At 36.6% G+C, this 21,346-nt stretch overlaps 1 protein-coding gene across 1 annotated transcript in view; it reads right to left on the bottom strand.

Annotated features, from left to right (window-relative positions):
* CDH11 (cadherin 11) overlaps positions 1-21,346 on the bottom strand; it is a 221,777-nt gene that overhangs the window by 110,709 nt on the left and 89,722 nt on the right. Inside the window, exon 2 of the mRNA XM_069085834.1 lies at positions 13,997-14,122. The gene's annotated coding sequence lies outside the window, so the exon portion shown is untranslated. The remainder of the gene's footprint in view (positions 1-13,996; positions 14,123-21,346) is intronic.

The raw sequence follows: 21,346 nt of genomic DNA, 5'->3' as shown, positions 1-21,346 counted from the left end.
CTACTAATTCTTTTGAAGTGTAACTCAAAAGCTCCCTCCTACAGGCAAATTCATCAGATCAACCTAGTAGATGCAGACCTTCCCTCTTAGATTTCATCAAGCGTAATATCTAAAAGCACTTGTATATTTTATTAATATAATCATATGAATATGAATATTTATATATACATCATAATATAGGTTCTATCTATAGGGGGTATTTTACTATCTTAGACTGTAAGCTTCATGAGAATGGGGATCATATCTTAAACTAAGTATGTTACTAAGATCCTTACACATTGCTTTCTTATAGTGTGCACTTAATAACCACTTGTTTTATTAATGGAAAGGAAATTCAACTTGAATTCAGAGATATGGATTTGAATCCCCATTCTGTGGCTTACTAGTGATGTAATGTGCATACCTTCTTTTCCCTCTTTAGATCTCTATTTGTTCATCTATAAAACCAGGGATCATGGTAGATCATATGTGAGCTCTTAGACCTCTATTGGATTATGACTATATATAGATTGTACAGGGTCTCTCTTCTAGTTCTAAAGAGTTCTACCATTTTTTTTCTCTGATTTCCATGTTTAGCCACCTGCCCCTTCAGTCCCTGCAATCTCCTGGGTCCACTCCAGTCAGAATTAATTGAGAAGAAATTTCAGAATATTCTGTTAGCCTCCTCCATTCTATGAACTGCCTGAGGCACCTTGTGCCCCAGAGGACAAATGGGTAAATTGGGTTAGTAGCCTCTGGAAGTAATGGTTCTTCTATTCCTTAGAGAAATAGAGGGAGGTCTGAGTAGCAGTGGTCTATTTCCCTCAGGACCTCTGAGTAGTGACCGGATATCCTGGGCCATTTTCTCAGCCTGCTTTGGTGAGGACTGACTTGTTTCATCATGTTTTCATTCAAGGCAAAGTAGAAGAAGGAAAAGGAAGGGGAGGGAAGGGGAGCAGAGAGGAGAGTAGGAGAGGAGCAAAATGGAGGAGACTGGAGGGGAAGAAATAATGATATTTACCATTTCCTTGGCTCCAAGAATGATTTTTCTTACCCAGCCTGAACATAAACTTTTCCATCCAAATACAAGGAAGTGATTTTCATTGCCCTCAGGAACAATTTTCCCTATGTGAATGAATTTTTTTTACCCCCTCCCCATATAGTACAGAAATAAAACAACAACAAAGAACTCAAAATCCTTTATGAAAGAGCTTAAAGTTCATACTAGACCTATCATAAAGGTAAATACAATATGAAGCAATTTCATTGTTGTTGTTCAGTCATGTTGGACTCTTCATGTCCCCATTTTTGGGTGCTCGTGGCAAAGATACAGAAATAGTTTGCCATTCCCTTCTTCCCTCTTATTTTACAGATGAGGAAACTGAGGCAAAATGGTTAGTGACTTTCCTGGGGTCACACAGCTAATAAGTGTGTGAAGCCAGATTTAAACTCAGGAAGATGAGTCTTCCTGACTCCAGAGCTGGCACTCTATTCACTGCACCACCTAGCTATCCCACCTTTCAACTAGATTCCTGCCACAGTCTTCCAACCAGTCCTCCTGACTCAACCCTCCCCCTACACCAATTTGTCCTGCCTTTAGCTGCCAACATGATGTTTCCAAAATGTTTAAGGGGCATCATTGTCTCTTATAAAACAGGGCTCCAATTCCATTCTGAATACTCAGGTTCAAGTTTCAACTGGTGCATTTCTTGGTTTGGATGACCTTGGACAAATTACTTAACTTCCCTGAACTTCATAATACCTATTATTAAATATCCACATGATTATTACTGTAAAATAGCTTGTGACCCTAATATCTTAAAAGAATGAGTTATTGCTACTAACTTTGTTATAATCATGTGAGAATATACAGTATTTATTTATTTTAAAGCTTATGTAAGCCTTGCATCTCCTTTCTCCCTTTTTCCTCTCTCTCTCTCTCTCCCCCTCCCTCCCTCTCTCTCTTTTCCTCCCTCCCGCCCCCCCCTCTTTGGCAACACTGAGATGAGAAGTTGGCAAGGGAATCTCAAGGAACCAAAATATAAATATATGCCCTCTTCTTACAGGCAGCACATACAATGGGAAAAACATTGGATCAGGACAAAGAAGACTTGGTCTCCTATTCTGTCTTACCAGATATTTTATTAGAGGGACAGATAATGGCAGAGAAGTATCAGTGACATGTTTAATCATTTGTAGCACCCACAAAAGGAGTTGGAGTACAAAGCGAACATGTATAAGAAAAATTTTTCATATTTTCAATAAGTTTGAAATTCACTATCTAAGAAGCAAAGAAGCATCTATATAGAAATATATAACATCAAGCTAGCATGTGGTTAAATACTGTATTTTTTTGCTCCTCAAAAATCTCTCTTGAATATGCCTTTTACCTACCCCTGCTACTGGCCAGCACTAAGGTCAGAAGTTGACAAAGGAAGCAAAAGAAAATAAAATTAAGTATACGTCCTCACCTTAAAGGTAACATGTATGAGAAGAAAGACAGAGATGATGTCTCTGGATGTGCTGCTCTTAATAAATGGACTGATGAGATCTTGTTTAGTGACAGGAAGGCTTTGGATAACATAAACAGCTGTGCAGCTTTGATCTCTGAAAGGTGAGAAATCTAATACCAGCCTTGGAGATGCCATTTTGACTTTGACAATCAGAAGAGAATAGCGACATTATCAGGTGCATGGGAAATGTGGGTATAAGATTTCAAGGAAGTATTCCCTTGAGTCTTTCCCCATTCAGAATAATTGGCCCAATTCTAGGGTGACAAAGGCAGGGGAAAGCTTGGCTTGCTCAGCAATGGGGAAGCACTTTCTCTATGACCGCTTGTTTAAAACAAACAAATAAATAAATAAGTATAATGTTTAGAGAGCAAGGCAATAGTGAAAACAGCAATGAACAAAAAATGCCATTTATTTCAGTCTCTATTCATGGATTTAATAGCTACACAAGCTTGGCCTTTTCTTAAATCTTCTTAATCTTTTTTTATTTTAAATTTTGAGACTGAAATTGCTATTTTATCAAGTGGATACTTTCTAGCATGGAAACTCTGTCAACGAATGCATATTAGCATATATCACTTATAGTGTTAGAATATCACTTACAGTGTTAGAAAGTTTCATTAATCAAGTTCCATGAGTTAAGTCATTTGCCAGTACATATCTGAGGGAGAACTAGAACCATGGTCTTTTATTCATGAAGTATTGACCTCTTTACCATGTTATGCTGCTTTTTTTATTTAACTTTTTATGAGCCTCAATTTACCTAGTTGTAAAATGGTACCAACTGAGATTATACTTACTACCTGATAGAAATCTATAAGTAGATATGAGATAATGTAAATCACTTTATAAACATGAAATTCTATGTAAATATGAGCTATGAATGATACTGTTCATATTACTATATTTTTAAAGATGTTAAGGAAGGAGAAGCAGACCTGGTTTTGAATTGTCATTTGTTTGTTTATTTATACCATTTCTATGACCTTAAGGAAATCAATTTCCCTTACTCACCTGTTACCATATCTGTTAAATAAGGTTATAGCTTAGATGATCTCCAAGCTCCTTTCTAGATAAATAATCCTATTACTATACACATAAATCTCTGATTATTTTTCCCCTGGTGTATACAGGAAATTGGGATTTATCTTAATCTTTCCTTCAAACTCTTCTAAAATTCTGTATTACTTTTAAAGATACCAGGTTTACCACCTTGATGTCATCTCACTCTAAAACACCTCACATATCCTATCTGTTTTCACACATCTCCCCATTATATACCCTTCTATCCACTGACATTACCATCACCATAATACAGGTCTTCATCATTACTCAACCTGTTTTTGCTAATCAATCATGTCCAACTTTTTGTGACCCTCTTTGGGGTTTTCTTGGCAAAGATACTAGAACAGTTTACCATTTTCTTCTCCAGCTCATTTTACAGATGAGGAAACTGAGGAAACCAGAGTTAAATGACTTGCCCTCAGTCACACAGCTAGTAAGTGTCTGAGGCCAGATTTGAACTCAGGAAAATGAGTCCTCTGGATTCCCATTCCAGTGCTCTACCTGCTGTACCACCTAGCTGCCCTACCTTTCAAATAGACTGCTGCAATAGGCTTCTAATAAGACTTCCTGCCTCAAGTCTTTCCTCACACTCATCCATCCTTTACTTAGCTGCCAACATGAGGTTTCTAATTTTTTTTCTGACCATGTCACTCACCTACTCAATCAACTTTAGTCACCCTCCTTTTACCTCCATCATCAAATATAAAGTCCTCTGTTTGACATTTAAAATTTTTTACAACTTGACTCCCTTTTATCTTTTTCAGATAGTTTACATTTAACCTCTCTTGCACTAGCAGCCCATATTCTGGCCACACTGGTTTACTTGTAGTTCCTCAAACACTTCACTCCATCTCCCATCATTGTTCTTCATTGTTTTTTTTTTCAATGACTAGAAGTCTATTCCCCCTTACCTGCAACACTTATCATCCATGGTTTCCTTCCACACTCATCTCCATTCCTAACTTTTGCAGAAGACTTTTTCCAGTACTCCTAGATGCTGACATCCACCTCTTTTGAATTACCTTCATCTATCCTGTTTATATCTTTTTATATAAAATATATATGTTTAAATACAGAAATATTACCTACATATATGAATGGAAAAAGAAAGAGAGGGAGAGAAAGGGGGGAGGGGTTATCTCCCTCATTAGCATGTATTCTCTTTGAGGACAGAGACTGGCCATCATCCTAATTATTCCCAGCATTTAGCCTTATGGCTAGCAAGTAGTGAAAACTTAACACACGCTTGCTGACTGACTGAGGAAAATTAACTCACATTAGTTATTACTGTCGATCTAAAAAGGACTGATGATTTGAAACTTCCCTAGAGTCTTCTGAGAAACATGATCATACCTTTATTTTTCTATCATCCTCAAATTTTATTTATTTGTATCCATATTCTCTGGTTCTGGCAAAATTTGTCATATGAACACTATTCTGGTAAGATAACTCACATGAAACATTCACTGCTTGAAAGGGCAAGTGAAATGAAAACTTTTCTTTACCTACCAACAAGGGCTAATTAATAGCTAGTCATTGTTTTCACACCATTTCTAAATATATCTTCAGGGAGAGTAGGAGCTAAGCTCAAAAGGGCCAAGCCTTGATTTGCTGTTTTGTTGATTATCTAGAATTAGGAAAATGATGTAGAGAATGTTAATGCAGATGACACTTAAAAAGTGAGTCCTGTGTAGATTTTTTTTTGTGTCAATTGTCAAACATTTATCACAACAGCCCTAAATATCCTCTATCTTGTAATGGTTACTATAGTCACAAAGAGATTGAATACATAGATATTATATACATCCTTTCCATTATCTAAAAGCCTGGGGACAAAGCTATTTTCATTACTTCCCCAATTTCATTTCCCGAGATAGTATTCAATTTCCCTTGGCTACATGACTATGGGCAAGTCACTTAACTTTTCTGGTTCTTCTCTTTTTTTTACATCACTTACAAAATGAGGGTGCTGGATTAGATAATGCTGAGGTCCTTTCCAAATCATAATCATATATTTTTTATGATATTCTCTGAGTTTTCTTCCACTGAAGGTAGATGAGAACTATAGCATGTACACAATAAAACAGATAATGGAACATAGAATTTTATTTTATTTTTGCTTTCTTTTCTTTTTGGAGGGGGGAAGGCAGGGCAATTAGGATTAAGTGACTTGCCCAAGGTCACACAGTAAGTGTTAGAACATAGAATTTTAGAAGTATATCACATGTTAGAGGTTGGAGGACTTTGGGTCATATAAGGTGAAAACATGGAATTTTAGAGTAATTAGGTATTATAATTATAAACTATTTCAGAAGAAAGGGACCACAGAAGATAAACATTTAGAAGTACCAGAGGCTTTTGCTTAACTGAAGTAATTAGAGATTTTCCAGTCCACACTTCTTATTTTGCAAATGGAAAGACTAAAGCCCAGAAAGGGACACTAAACTTGTCCATAGCAAAGAAGTAAATGAGCAGTGACTAGACCTTGGGTCTCTCTACTCCCAGGCCATGGTGAGTTCCACTTTATGATATTCTAAGATACTGAGCAATTAGTTTTATTTCCCTTTGCTCACCAATGAGCCATTGAATATCATAGGAAACTGGAGAACATGGGGTCAAAGATCTGCACTAAAAAAAACAAAGGCCTTCCTTTAGACAAAACCATTTGTTAAAGGTTAAAAAATAAAGAAGTAGATCAATAAAGCAGACTAGATAAAGAAGACCAGGATAAGAGATCTCTGAGATTCCTCCCAATCATGATTCTAGGAACATTGGTGTATTTCTTAAAAGTAAGTGTGATATCGTGAATAAGACATTCCTTTCCTTGTTTCCTAAAAGAAACGAATGACCATGAGAATCAGTTGGAAGGCAGGAAAATTATAACAAGGATGATGGTGATGATGGTGATGATGATGATGATGAAATGGCTTTCATCTAATTCTTTTTATACATCATTTCATTCAATCTATATAACAACCTTGTATGATACGTACTACAGTTATTCACATTTTGCAGATGAAGAAACTGAGTCACATTTTAAGTGACATGCTGTAATGGGAATGTAAATTTTAAATATCTTCCCTGCCCCTAGGCTAAAGTGCACCTGGAGCCTGGGGTGGAAGGCTTGTTTTTCAGTAGATACTTCTTGATTGGCCAGTGAGTCAATAAGGTTATGACATTCTCTGAGCCAGGAGAAGGCTATATAAGCCCTGATGTGTAGCTTTGTTTTGGGGCTCACTTTGAGAAGTGTTCTGTGATTTGATATGGATTCTGGGAAGCCATTGTCCAGAAGCCACCCCCCCCCCGCTTTGAAAAACCCAGATGTTGAAACCCAGATGTTGATTTGGTATGGATGTAATGGTTGGACAGTTTGGAAATCTGTCTACTTGATCTGTTTCTGTCTTGATATTTCTGCCTGTATACTTTGAAGTTCAGGGTGCTGACCTTTTTCCCCTGAACTAGGTAAAGGATACATGTTTGACTGATTAAAGTAAGCTTGTTAACCCATTTTGAGTTGCTTTCCTTTATCAAAGCAGATCCAAGAACCTGTATTGGCAGCAAACCCTGAGGATGCTTGGGGTGCTTGCTGCTACACATGCCTAGGGTCACACAAATATTAAGTGCATAAGAGAAAATTTGAATTCAGGTCATTCTACTCTAGTCTCACTTTCTATCTACTTTGTCACACTGCCTGCCACTAAATATGTAAATTCTATATTATTTTTGCTCAATGATTTAGTAAAAGAAAGAGATTGAAGAGACAACTATCGTTAAGCTCTTAAGGTCGAATCAAGTAAGGTCTCATCCCATTGTTTCAGACAGTATAATGGTTACTGTTTAAAACTGGCTGGCTGCCAAAGAGGTATTATCTCAATTTTGTCACTATTTATACTTCTAACATCTCTAATTACAGAATATGTGGATAATCTTTCTTCCTCAATTTGGATTCTGAAAAAGGGAACGTGCATTTTTGGATTCATCTGGAATTTAGTAAATTAAAATGATTTTTTAAATACCTTCAAGCCAATCAAAATGAATAGGGTATTGATAAGTTTTATGTGGGGAGAAGCACATATAGCATTCCAACAAAGCAGCCTCCTTTCTCTTTTGTGGGATGAGTTAAACATCTTTGATATTCACAATGGAAGTCACCATGCATATGTTTGACCTCAAATGCAAGCTTTGTGTCAAATTTTTCCTAAATGTACCTTGTTTGTCCATAGTTCTTTATGCGTTTCCCACATTAGATTATGGGCTCTATGAGAGCATCAATTATGTTTTTCTCTTCTTCGTATCTCTGGCACTCAGCACAGTGCCTGACATATGGTAAGTGCTTAGTAAATCTTTTTATTATCTGACTACTAACTTCTGGAATCCTATATGTATGGGGATTGAATCAACCTCCTGAAGTTAGTGGTGCCTTCTATTTCCCATTCCCTTTTTCAAGAGACCCACTAATGGAAACACTACTGGGAGTACAGTCAGGAGCCAAAAGTGATCAGAGGACTACTGGATAAAAGTAATTCAAATTAGAAGCTATTTTAGAGCTCATCTGTTCACAGCATCACAGGAAGCAGAGTTAGAAGCCGCCTAAGAGAAGATCATCTAACCCAAACTCCAATTTTACATGTGAGTAGAGGATGTATCTTATACTTTCCTGTCAACTAGACCAATGCAAGAGCTTAGGGAGAGTATTGTCAGTACTGTCAGTAAAGCAACACAGAGTAGTCATTGGGAGGAAAGGTGGTGTAATAGTAGTGCAAGAATCAGGAGACCTTGGATCTAGTCTTGATTCTATCACTATATTCAAAATGTCAGAACGTGAAGGAAGCAGAAAACTTATCTGGTTTAAACCCAACACTGAAGTGTCAGTCTCCTCTGCAAGATTCCCAATATGGGCAAGAGATAGCCATCCAGTCTTTGCTAGAAGACTACTAATGAAGAAGTAAGACATTAGCACTGGAAGCAATCTATTCCACTCTGGTGAAGTTCTAGTTGCTAGATAACATCCCCTGACATTATATCTATACCTTAAAAGACTTCCACATCTGCATATATACTGTCCCAATCTCTCTCCAAATCTTCAGTTCCAGATCACCAATTGTCTATTGGATATTTCCAATTAGATAATCCAGAGACATCTAAACTCAACCTATCCTAAACTAAATTCATAAACTTTTCCCCTAAACCCTGTCTTCTTAGAAATTCTCTTTTTCTGCTGAAGGAACCACTATTCTTATTTTCCTTGAGGTTTGTAACCCCAACATTATCTACAATTCCTAATTCACCCTCCCCTCACATATCTAAGCAGTTGCCAGATCTTTCCATTTCTACCTTTATAACACTTCCACACTCAATCCATCCACACAATTATTACCTTAGTTTAGATTCTCAACACCAATAGCCTCTTAATTGGTCTCCCTTAATCAAATCTCTTTTCTATTTCATTCAATATACAATTGCCAAAATAATTCTCCTTAAGTCCATATCTGATGATTTGACTACCCTACTCAACCAAGCCAAGTAATTGCTTTTAGGTAAAATAAAAATTACTCTATTTAGCTTTTAAAACCCTACCCAACCTGGCCCCAACCTATATTTCCAATATCATTAGATTTTACTTGTCCTTCCCTACTTGGATATTCAGCCAATGTGGTCATCTCTCTATTCCTCATTCATGACACACTCTATTTCCACATCTATATGAATTTGCACTGACTGCTCTCTACATACTTATCTCTTTTTTCGACTCTGCTTTACAGAGTGCCTCTCTTCTTTAAAGAAGCAATCATCTCAGGCACTATCTTCAGTATGAGGTCATTCCTTATTTACTCAACTGGTAGTGCCTTACCTGCTAAATACTGTATATTTAACAACATTGTATATATTTGCTTAGATTAACTTTATATGTACAATACAAGTTTTATAAACTTCCCAATTAAAATGCAAGTTGATTTTGAATAATGGTTTGTTTCATTCTTTGTCCATGTTTTCCATATGCCTAGCATGGTACCTGTTGCATACCAGGTGCTTAAAAATAATTGATCATTCATGTACTGGTCATATTGAACCATAATTTGCCTCTCTGCTTTTCTGATGCTGGAGAAGCCAGGGGTGGGGGGTTAAAGGCAGAGCAAACCAAGCATAATCCATCTTTCCCATGATAGCCCTTCAAATACCTCAAGACACTGAGTATATTCTCCCTATATCTTCTCTTCTCTAGGCTAAACTTGCCCAATTCCTACAGTTGACTCTTATATGACATAGTCTTGCAACACCTCACAATTATGTCTAAACTCAATTTGTCAATGTTCCTCCTGAAATGAGGTTCACTGAATTAAATATAAGACTGAATTTCTTCATGCCAGAGTTGAGGAAAGAGGGATTGATCTTGCTTTATTTTTACCACTTGGACCTATTAATACAGATTCAAGGAAGCATTAGGTATTTCTTAATCCATTCTACAGTATTGACTCACATGAGACTCAGGCACCATTACCTAGACTTATAAAATGAGGGAATTGAACTAGACAGTGTTTACTATCTCTTCCAGCTTTACATTCTATGATTCTGTGGACTTCAGTGGACTTCGGCTAGAGAGTTAATTATGTTAATGCACAAAAATCCGTTTTCAGAAGATTATGTTTCCAACGCCCCCCACCCCTTTAGTTGTGTTATTTCCATATATGGGGAACCAAAGATTGGTTAATTTTTTTGCCCTTTGAAATGGCAATTATGCCAGACACACAACTATCCAAAATTGGTTCCTCTTCATCTCTGGATGAAAAAATCCAGTAGATTTCCACAAAAAAATTAATATAAGCTCTTAATACTTAACTCCTGACTCCTTTCCATTGATGCCTAATTCTAATTGTCTAATTCTCCTAGAAAATGTCAGGCAGGAAGCGTATTGAAATGTTCAAAGGGACTGTGAAGCTGAGGGCCCCAATTTCTCTGCCAGAAATAAAATGATCATCATTCAAGGACATTTCTCCCAGCATGAGACATCTGTCAAGTAGAGGTTTAACATAAGTGAATGTAAAATATATGGATGGGGAAAGGAGCAATACATACAATTTCACAATTACATGGGAGCATTCCTCATTATCGACATCCCTGTGGTTCTGGCAGGAGCTTAGTTCTTATTTCATGAAGAATCCATTTATTGATTTGTTTTCAGCACATATTTATGAAATCATAGAGATCTAGGCACTGAGGATCACAGAGTCATAAATTTAGAACAGCAAAAGACATGGAGATGATCTAGTCTGACTCTCTCATTTTATAAATGAGGAAGTAGGATGCCAGAGAATTTCTTACATTCTTCAAGGTTTGAGAGGTTACAAATGGCAGAAGATCCTGAGTACAAAGTCCATGTTTTTTTTCCATTATATCATGCTACTTCTCTCATGATCTCCAACTAAAAATGTACTCATGCTTTTCATAAAGTTATTAATTTTTAAATTAATTTATTTTTAAAATTTAAATTATAAATTAATAGTTAATAAATAAAATGATTAATGTAATTTAAGAATTGATGGAAAGGAGCTAGGTATATTTAACCTGAAGAAGGGAAGAGTACTCAAGACATGATAACCAACTTTAGGCATTTGAAGGGTTATCACATAAGAGAAGGAATATACTTGTTTTACTTGAACCCATTGGGAAGAACTAGATATAACAAGTTAAAATTGCAAAGGGGTAAATTAGGTTTGAGACAAGAAACATTTTCCTAAAAATTAGACTTATCTAAAGTGGAATCACAAATTTGGGCCATAGTGGGTTCCCTCACTGGAAGACTTTAAATAAAATCTACATGACCATTTTTAGATAGATTCTTGAATTATTCTTGTTTGGATCTGACTTGACTTAAATCAAAGTTATTGTTTGTTTGTTTGTTTTTTGAGGGGGGAGGCAGGGCAATTGGGGCTAAGTGACTTGCCCAAGGTCACATGGCTAGTAGGTGTTAAGTGTCTGAGGCAGGATTCGAAGTCAGGTCCTCTTGACTCCAGGGCCAGTGCTCTATTCACTGAGTCACCTAGCCTGCATGAAATTAAGGGTTTTAATTTTTTTTTTGAGGGGCATCTGTTATGGACCTATATGGAAGGTTGGGAAAACCTATTGACCCCCTTTCAGAATGATGTTTTGTTTTGCTTTTTTAATGTATAAAATAAAACACAAAAAATTACAAAGGAAACCAATTATAAAATGATACAGTTACGTATGCATACATATTTGTATATATATATATATATATATACGTATGTACGTATGCCTGTTTATATATTTATATACATATATACACACAAAGAGAGACACATACACATACACACAAGATATTCCAAAACATTCCAAAAATCCCAGAGAAATTTTAAGCCAGTAAAGCTGACTAGAAGCATTTAACTAGAGTCAGTAAAGCTGCAAAGACTGTAAGGACAATGTGTTTATTAAATTCACAGACTCCTGGTTAAACTCTTCTGGATTAAATCATGTCTAAAATCCTTTCAGACTCTGAAATTTTGTCATCAGACAAAAGGAAAGGACCTTAAATTTTCTAGACTACTGGGCTTTCTTAACAGAAGAGTAAAATGAGGCACAAAGATAGGAAGAGGCTTGCCTAAAAACCACCTAGATCACAGTGCATAATTTGGATTACAGGCAAGTTCCTCTGTTGCCCACACTACCTCCCAAGGTTAAAGATAACTGATGGCTATCATCTCTTCTTCTAGCTCCCTCCTAACTACTCAACAAAATATCTTCCTTGGCTTAGTAGAAAAAGCTATTTTTAAAAGGACCCTCTGAGATTCCATTTGAAAAGAAACAAGATTTTAGCTGTAGTTCAGCCTGTCTAGCTAATTTTTCCAGCCTGGCTTCAGCAGGATGAGAGCTAGCGCAGTGGGACCAGCTCCCTGCTTTCTGGCTCTTCCCAAGTCAAAGACCCCCATCACCTTGTTGAGTAAAGATCTAGAAAAGGTCACAGTGCTGTCAGGCGGATGTAGTAGCCTTTCAGAAAGGAGGTGACCCCCTGCTGTTTGCCTTTGAGGCTGCATATTAGACAAGGGTTCTGACATTGCCAAAGCAATGAAATCTCACTTAGTAGCTACTTCCATAATAATCACATTAATCAGAGCCCAGTAAGGCAAGCATTCCAAAACAATCCTCCTCAAATAAGGGTAGACCCTGCCAACATCATGATGTGCTGGAAAAAGGAAGGGGCTGGAAGTCCTAGATCTGATCATGGCTCTACCTCTTAATAATATTAACTGCCATTTATACTCTAGCCATGTTAAAGAAACCAGAGAATGTTACGTGTGTTATTTTAACTTTGAACTTTGTTGTTCCTGGAACATAGCAAATACTGAACCAATGCTTGCTCACTTGATAATGACCCTATGGAGAAGGCATGACAAGTGTTTATTACTGCACCCATTTTACATAGGCGGTAACAGAGATTGTGTAAATTTAAGCCAATAAGTGATGAAGACAGGATTTGAACCTAAGACATTCTGACTCTGAATCTAGTACTCTGACCATTCTTTCTACTGTGCCATATGGACGTTTTCAGCAAATTTCCTAATCTCCCTGAGTCCCAATTTCCTCAGCTTTATGGTGAGACTGAATTGAGTTCATTTCAGCACTAACACATTTTGTTATTTAGTCATTTCAGTCATGTCTGACACTTTATCAACCTCTTTTGGGGGTTTCTTGGCAAAGATACTGGAGAATTTTGCCACTTTCTTCTCCACCTCATTTTGCAGATGAGGAAACCGAGGCAAACAGGGTTAAATGACTTGCCCAAGGTCAAACATCTAGTAAGCGTCTGAAAATAGATTTGAACTCAGGTCTTCCTGACTCCATGTCTGACACTCTACTGTGTTACCTAGCTACCTGCCCCTAACTATTTATACTTCTATGAAAATTAGTTTCATGAAAATACATGAGGGGTAAAAGTATATTATGGAGGGCTATTGGCTCCAGATAACAAAATATTAATTCTTGAAGAAATTTAGAGATGAATTATTAAAATACCTTAATTTTATAGACAGAGAGATGACATGTTCACATAAGGTCATATGGTGAGTAAAGGGCAAAGAGTAGAATCCAGGTCTGTAGAATACAAGTCTGGTGACCTTTTCATCACATTATGGTCTTGTCATCAACCCCCTGGCTAAGGTTGAAAAATAATAGGCTGAATCATGTCACAGCAGGTGTTCAGTGAAGTTAAAATGGGTTTGGATATAATTGGTTAATAGCATCATTTGGAAATAACTTCCAACAGGGCAACATTCCACAGTGTGTGACTCTAATCTAGGAAGATAATTTGGGAGGTTCCAAAATCCAATCAAGTGGGGAAAGTTCCTCAATTAAAGCTGGGATACATGAAATTGAACCTAGATCTCTAAGCAAGATTACACATTATTCATTGCATGAATTGGACTTACCTTCTTCACCCATTGGACACTTGTTGCCAATTTCTGTAACACACGCCACCCATTTGATTGGTCACTTAATGAGTCACCACAAAAATCACTCTCCTGGGACTGCTTCTCCAAAAACTGCAGTTCTGCCTGCAAGGGAGGAAAAATCTATATGTTATTGAATGAGACATAACCCAAGACAACAACATTAAGCAGAAAGATCTCTGACATATCAATGCAAATCATTCAGAAAGTGTGGTGGGGGTGGGGGCATGGAACTGGGTTGAAGTCAAGTCCAGCTCTACCAATAACTTGGGGAACATTTAAAAATCTACTAAATATTTATAAACCTAAGTTTCTTCATCTGTATCAATCAATTAATGAATTAGTCAACAAACAGTTATTAAAAATCTACTACATGTCAGACCCTATTGATGCTAAATATATAGACAGAAATGAAACCATCCCTGCTCTCACAGAGCTTACATTCTGTCAGGGGAAACATATATATGTACATGACATAGAAAATAAAGAATTTTGAGGGGAAATGACTGACTTAGCAATTGGGGTTATGTCAAGGACCACATTTGGAAGGTGACAATGGAACTGGTCTTGAAAATAAAAGAGGCAAAGATATGTTTGAGCCAGCTCTAATCAACTTGCAAGAGAAGGACCAATTGCTAAATTTTCAGTGGGAATATTCATATCAATTGCTATAAATCAAGGCTTTATTGTCTTGTTGATTTAAAAAACATGTTAATAAAGTATGTATCCATCCTCCCCTCTCTAACCCGAGAACCGATTGTTTAACATTTACTAGTATACCCCTATGTTACTCTATAAACATGGGTTCCTCTTGGCAGGAGTGTGGTAAAATGACCAGGGATGCAGTCATCACCAAACTGGAGTCCTGGTGGCTGTAGACTAATAATAGGAACTGGTATTTATATAGTCTTTTAAGGTTTGCTAAGTGCTCTATATCAATCATCTCATTCAAGCTTCAGAAAACTCTTGTAAGTAAAACTTCTAAGATGCAGAGGTGAGGAGGGAGTATATTCTGGACACAAGTGATAGCCTGTGTAAAGTCAAGGAGATGGGAGATATAGCATGTATGAGAAATATCAAAAGGGACGATGTGGTTGAATGACAGAGTAAATATAAAATAGTAACTCACATTCACTGTAATTGAGTGGCATGTTGGATAGGGCATTGGGCCTGGAATCACAAAGACCTGAATTCAGATCTATCCTCTGACATTTACTAGTTGTATGACCCTAGGTAAGTCATGTAACCTCCATTTGCCTCAGTTTCCTCAACTGTAAAATGGGAATAATAATAGCAACTACCTCACATGGTTGTTTTGAGGATCAAATGAAACAATATTTGTAAAAGACTTATCCCAGTGCTTGGAACATAGTAAGTTTGATAAATTGAGAAATAAACAGATAGATGTTATACATGGTGTTCCTAAAGTCTGGACACATAAGAAATTTCATTAACTATGCATATTTTCAAGAAATGAAATTAGTGAAATTTTCAACAACATTTTATTTAATTAGCATAAATGAGGTTTTCATATAAGGACATAGGAGACACATAGGAAATCCCATTAATTAATTAAATTAAATTAATCTAATTAGTATGAAAAATAGTCCCTAATAGCTAATGAAAGCTTTTATTCCATATGAAATTGTTATGGCTAAAATTTATGCTAATAAATAAAATGTTGCTGAAAATTTCATTCATTTCATTTCTTGAAAATATGCATAGTAAATGAGATTTCCTATGTGTCCAGACTTTAGGGACACCCTAAATAACAGAAATAAATAATTATATATGCTATGTATGTTTAGAAATGATTATTATTATTTCACAGAGTACTTTCTTCACCACAATCCTATATAGTTAATTAAGGTGATATAACTAGATATGAAAGCTAAGACACATAGGAGAAATGACTTAGCCATAATCTCACAGTCAGTATATGAACCCCTGTCACATGACTCCAAGGTCAGATAGCATTTTACTATCATCTTTAAGTTTACTTTCAACTCAAAAATTCTGTTCTCTTTTTTTTTTCTTCCATTCAGTTAAATACATCACAGAAAAGTGGTTTATACATATTAATAGAATGACTCAGTGAGGAAGGACAATGAATAGACCCTGGTACATGGAACCAAGCTAGTGGTTGATACATTAAAAAAAATACGAATCTCTTTGTCACCAAGCACTAATTAAACATTGACAATGTGCCAGGCACTTTACTACATGATGAGATAGAAAGACAGGGGGAAAAATATCAGCCCTTGTACTGAAGAAGTTCACATTCTAGTGGGGGAAATGATATGCAAATAACACTGTATACCCATATTACATATATGTATACATGTATATATGTGCATGCACATATATGCATGCATGCATACACATACACACACTTAAAAGGTAATCCAAGAGAGAAGGCATTATCATTCTGAAGGGGAGGGAGTCAGGGAAGGACTCCTGCATATGGAAACATTTAAACTGAGTCTTAAAGAACACCAGGATGATGGAAATAATTGGGAGTCACTAGAGTTTATTACATAGGGAGTAACTGGGTCAGACCAGCATTTTAGGAAAATCATAACGGCAGATGAATGGAGGGTGGTTTGGAGTGAGGCTTTTTTTTTTAACATAAAATTTGAGGTGATTGTAGAATAACCAGTTTGAGAAGCCTAAGAGGTAGTTGGTTGTGATATGTCATAAGGAATCTGATGTTAGAGCAGAGCTCAAGATGGAGGTTATCGTTGGATGTGTAATCATGCAACAATCCAAGCAGAGATGATTTAACTCATAGCAACTGATGAAATCAATGAGAAAGATGGTATGGAAGGCAAAGAGTTAAGTACCCAAGACAGATCACCAGAACACATCCATGGTTAGTGGATATGACTTGAATGAAGATTTAAAAATCTGAAAAGAAACACTGCTGTGTAAGACTATAGTATTGATTCATAGGCTTACAGGATACTAAATTTTGAAGAAGTCTTAGAAATTGTATATCCACTGCTTTCATTTTATAAATGAGAAAACTGATGCCCAGACAAAAGAAATGATATATACACTGTCACACAGAAAGTCAGTAGGGTAAGATGCCTACAAAAAAAAATACATCTCACAATTTTTTTGTGGGGTAACCAGGGTGCTTCTTTAAACATCTTTTAGTCTAAGGAGTCTGGGCTTTGAAGGAAGAAAAAAGCTGGAATCCAATAACTTCATATAGGAATATAAACTTGATAGTAAGTGACCCCCATTTGTGTTAATATTTCCCTGTGTGTTCTCTTCTGTAAAACACAGGGGTTGAAACAAATTACCTCTCAAGGTCTTCTCCATATCTAAATCCCATCCCAAGATCCTAAGACAGGTTTGCAAAAGCAGCTCGATTTCTTCCCTTTTGGACTTTCTGTGTACATTGCTTCAAGGCACTACCTTCCGGGTTTCCCTTATTGAGAGAGAAAACACCAATAACAAAGTAATCCCTTACCCTGCCCTAAAATTCCCCCAAAAGGGAGAAGGGTGTGAGTCTTGATGGGTGAGTAAAAGGAAGAGGCTAAGTCTACCCCCTCCTCTGTCCATCAGTATTCTTTTCATTGGGTTCATAATGGTTTGACTTTGAACCCGTGTATCTGATAATTGGACTGAAAAGCAGAGGGGAAATTGCTCAATTTCAAAGAGTTAAAAAGAACAAATGAGTGACATTTTCCAACAGAAAGGCCTGATGTCTGCTTTCCCAAGCCAACTCAGAGAGAATTAGAGGCCTTCAACACCCTCCCACTGTGACAGATTTTTTTTGAAGTTCGCTCAAATTTCCAACATCCAGAAACCAAACTTTCTCCACCTTAAGTCTCTAAAATAATCTTTCAGTTTCACCCACCCTAAATCTCCAAAATAAATTTCACAGAACCTTCACTTTTACAGTACAGTAAGTAGACTGAGCCAAATCACTTCACAACTGTCCTTCACTGAAGATGAGAGAATGTTCTTGCTGTATTTGTAACTCAGGTTCAAAGAGAGCTAGAAACATAATCCTAGGCTGTCATGTCCTATGAGGGACTAAGGCTGTATCCACCAACAAGCCTGGTACTAGCATTTTGGGGGATAGTGCTTTGGAAATAACCTTGCAGATAATCTACTCCAGTCCTTATTTCACAAATGGGGAACTTAAGAAGTTAAATGTGATTTGGGAGATTTGTGTTTATATCCTACCTCAAAATGAAAGGAAGGTTGAAGGAGCAAGCATTGATTACATATACATTACATATGGGCCAGGCACTGTGCTAAGCACTTTATAAATTATTTGATCTTCAAAAACACTCTGGCCGGTTGCTGCTATAATTAGACCCATTTTAAAGTAGAAAAAAACTGAGGCAGACAGAATTTAAGTGCCTTGCCTAGGTCTACCTTTCTATCCACAGTGCTATCTAATTTACTATGTGACCTTAAAGTCATGTAAAACTGGAGACAGGAAGAGGAACAGTAGATAGTACTGTAAGTTAAGTGTGGAGTCAGGATAACAGGAGTTCAAATCCCGCCCCAGATACTTACTATCTAGGTGACTTTGTGCAAGACACTTGGTCTCTCTCTCCCTCAGTATCCTTATCTGTAAACGTTTTTTCAGTGTCTCCCTCATAGAGTTTTTCAGTCTCAAATGGTATTATATATGGGGACATTTATAAAACTTCATGTATTCTCTTAGTGCTAGATATGATTACTCATCCAATCACCTCCTTTTTACAGAAAAAATAAATTGAGGCCTAGAAAGGTTAGTTAATGTGCCTAAAGTTACATTGGCAGTAATGTATATCGTTGAATTAGAATTCAAAGCTAGGTCTTCTTATTCCAAACCAGTATTCTTTCTAATGCTTTAGAAGTTTCTGCTCCTACTTAGCGGTACCTTGCCCAACTACTTCTTTGTTAAGGCCTTAAGAACAGTGATTTCTCTCATTGCATACAAATAGATACAAATATACCTTAGATTCTCCCACTATTTCCCCAAAGATGTTCTGCAAAAATAAAATAAATGCAAAAAAAAAAAGTTCCTGAAAGACTTTTTCTTCCAAATAAGTGAGTGAACATAAAAGTTCATATGAATGAGTGGTATCCACACCTGTCCAGAACAGCTTTGAGCTACAGTTGAGCTACAGAAAGAAAAAGAGGGGAGTGTATATCAGGGGCAGAGGGGAAGGGAACAAGGAAAATTAATCAAGTCAGTTCGTGTCTGTAACACCTTTCTTAAAAAGTGTTTGAACATTCCAACATCTAAGTTGGTCTTCCAGCTTTCAGCAGAGTCGCTGAGAGAACAGAGAGTTCATTATGTCTAAGAGAGCCGTAAAGGTATGTTATGACATTTTTGCACAGATCTCTTTTTGACATGACATTCTTGACTGCGATGCTCATCTTCCCTCTCCTCCCCCACACCTCCTGACTCTGCTTGTCCTCAAATCATTTGTTACAAATTCACCTCCCTTCCTGTCCTCCATCTCTGTACCATATTCCTTTACCTTTCTAGCCCTTCAGGCAATAGTAACAAAATCTGTTAATTCCATCCCCATCCCCCTAGACCACAACTCTATGATTTTTTGGCAAGTGATCCTTTTTATTTATTATTTTTTTACATCACTAATTCTGGGGCCAACCTCTTAAGGGTTTCAAAAACCACATTTGTCTTATAATTTATTGCTACATGAAATCCTTAGAAACTAAGAAATTGAAAGGAATCAATTCATGTGAAGCAATGGGGAAATTCAGGAAACAACACCCTTGTCTGTGATTAATTTCATTTGTCATAAAAATCACTAGGCTAAGAGGCATGTGATCCATGTTTTCATCTTGACTTTGTCATTAACCATACATTATGACTTTGGGTAAGTTATATCCTCTCTCTCTAGACCTCATTTCCTTACATATCTTGCTTCTAGGACTGGTATTTTTTGTTATGTGTTCTAATGGTCCATATTCGTAGCTACATCCTAGCTCAGAAATGCAATATACTAAAGTTCCTACTAGTTTAAGTCTGTCTTCCAGTATTCCTTTCTACTCCAACGTCTGTGATTTAAAGATTACTAGGTTTGTGTCAAAAAGTAAAAGTCACAGAACATTCTGAATTTGAATGAGCTGCCGACAATATATGTGACATTCTACCCATACTACTTCAGTAATTAAGTTGTTACAACATTTTCCTGTGCTATAGATAAGCTTGAAATTTTACACAGAAGATGTCAGGGTAGAGGGAGTATCCTATAATTCAATTCAGGAGGTTTGAATCATTTCACAATTTGCTCTATTCTATGGTAAATAATCATCAACTGCGATTTCCAGATTTCCTTCTATATATGGTTTGCTAATTTTCTTTGTTATGATACAAACTTGATCTTTGCCATGTATCATCATTGTGGGATTCTCTAACTCATCTCTGACTCATGTAGAAGATTCATGAACCCTAGTTTCCAATCCTAAACAGAAATTATCCAAGGAATAATCACCATCAGACAAAAATATAACCAGATGAGAATCACAAAATACTGGAGAGGGAAGGAAATTGGAAAAAGAAAATTAGAATATGGGGTATTTAGAATCAGCAGGAAACTAAGGAGATAGAATATTGGCACTGGAAGGAAAACATTGAAACACTACAAATTAGAACACAGATCAGTAGAGTTGGTAAAGAACTAAGAGCTAGAACACAGAATGCTAGAACTTAAGTAACATGGATTCATTAAGGACAAATCTGATATTTTGCAGTTAGAAACTGAGACCTCAAAAAATTAAATGGTTAGATAAATAGCTGCCATGTACTTAGTGACAAAACTGCAATAAGTCAAAGATACTTTTCATGTTAATACTACAATGTTTCCCACATGTTAATAAATGAGGAAGGGGGCCATAAAAACACATATAAACAATTGAAAACAGGATTCTGGAACTATAAAACAAATATAATTGCTAAGTCAAATAGTTTCAGACATGCAAGTTGAAGTCAAATTCAACACACAACCACTGAGTGCCTACTGTATTCCCAAGCATAGCTGTAATATAGTGTTGGGGCAAGAATGGATTTTATAGGTTGTTTGGGATGAATTGGACCTGAGAGATCCTTTAGTGAAAACATTAGTTTTTTTTGTTTGTTTTGCTTTTAAACTTTGAATTTTTAAATTTACTCTTAGTTTCCAACATTCAGTTCCATAATCCCTTGAGTTCCAAATTTCCTCCCCTTCTCTCTCCTCCTCCCCCCTCCCCCACCATGGTGGCATGAAATCAAATATAAGTTCTACAGATACCTTCACATTAAACATTAGTCAAGTTGTGAAGGATTAAAACCAGTGGAGTGAACAATGA

This window comes from Petaurus breviceps, unplaced genomic scaffold (genome assembly GCF_028583685.1).
Source record: "Petaurus breviceps papuanus isolate PSGF00001 unplaced genomic scaffold, PetGlider_PUasm1.0 176, whole genome shotgun sequence".
In the NCBI taxonomy this organism is placed as follows: domain Eukaryota; kingdom Metazoa; phylum Chordata; class Mammalia; order Diprotodontia; family Petauridae; genus Petaurus; species Petaurus breviceps.
Note: the sequence above shows the minus strand (reverse complement) of the source record. Positions and strands in the feature narration are given on the sequence as shown.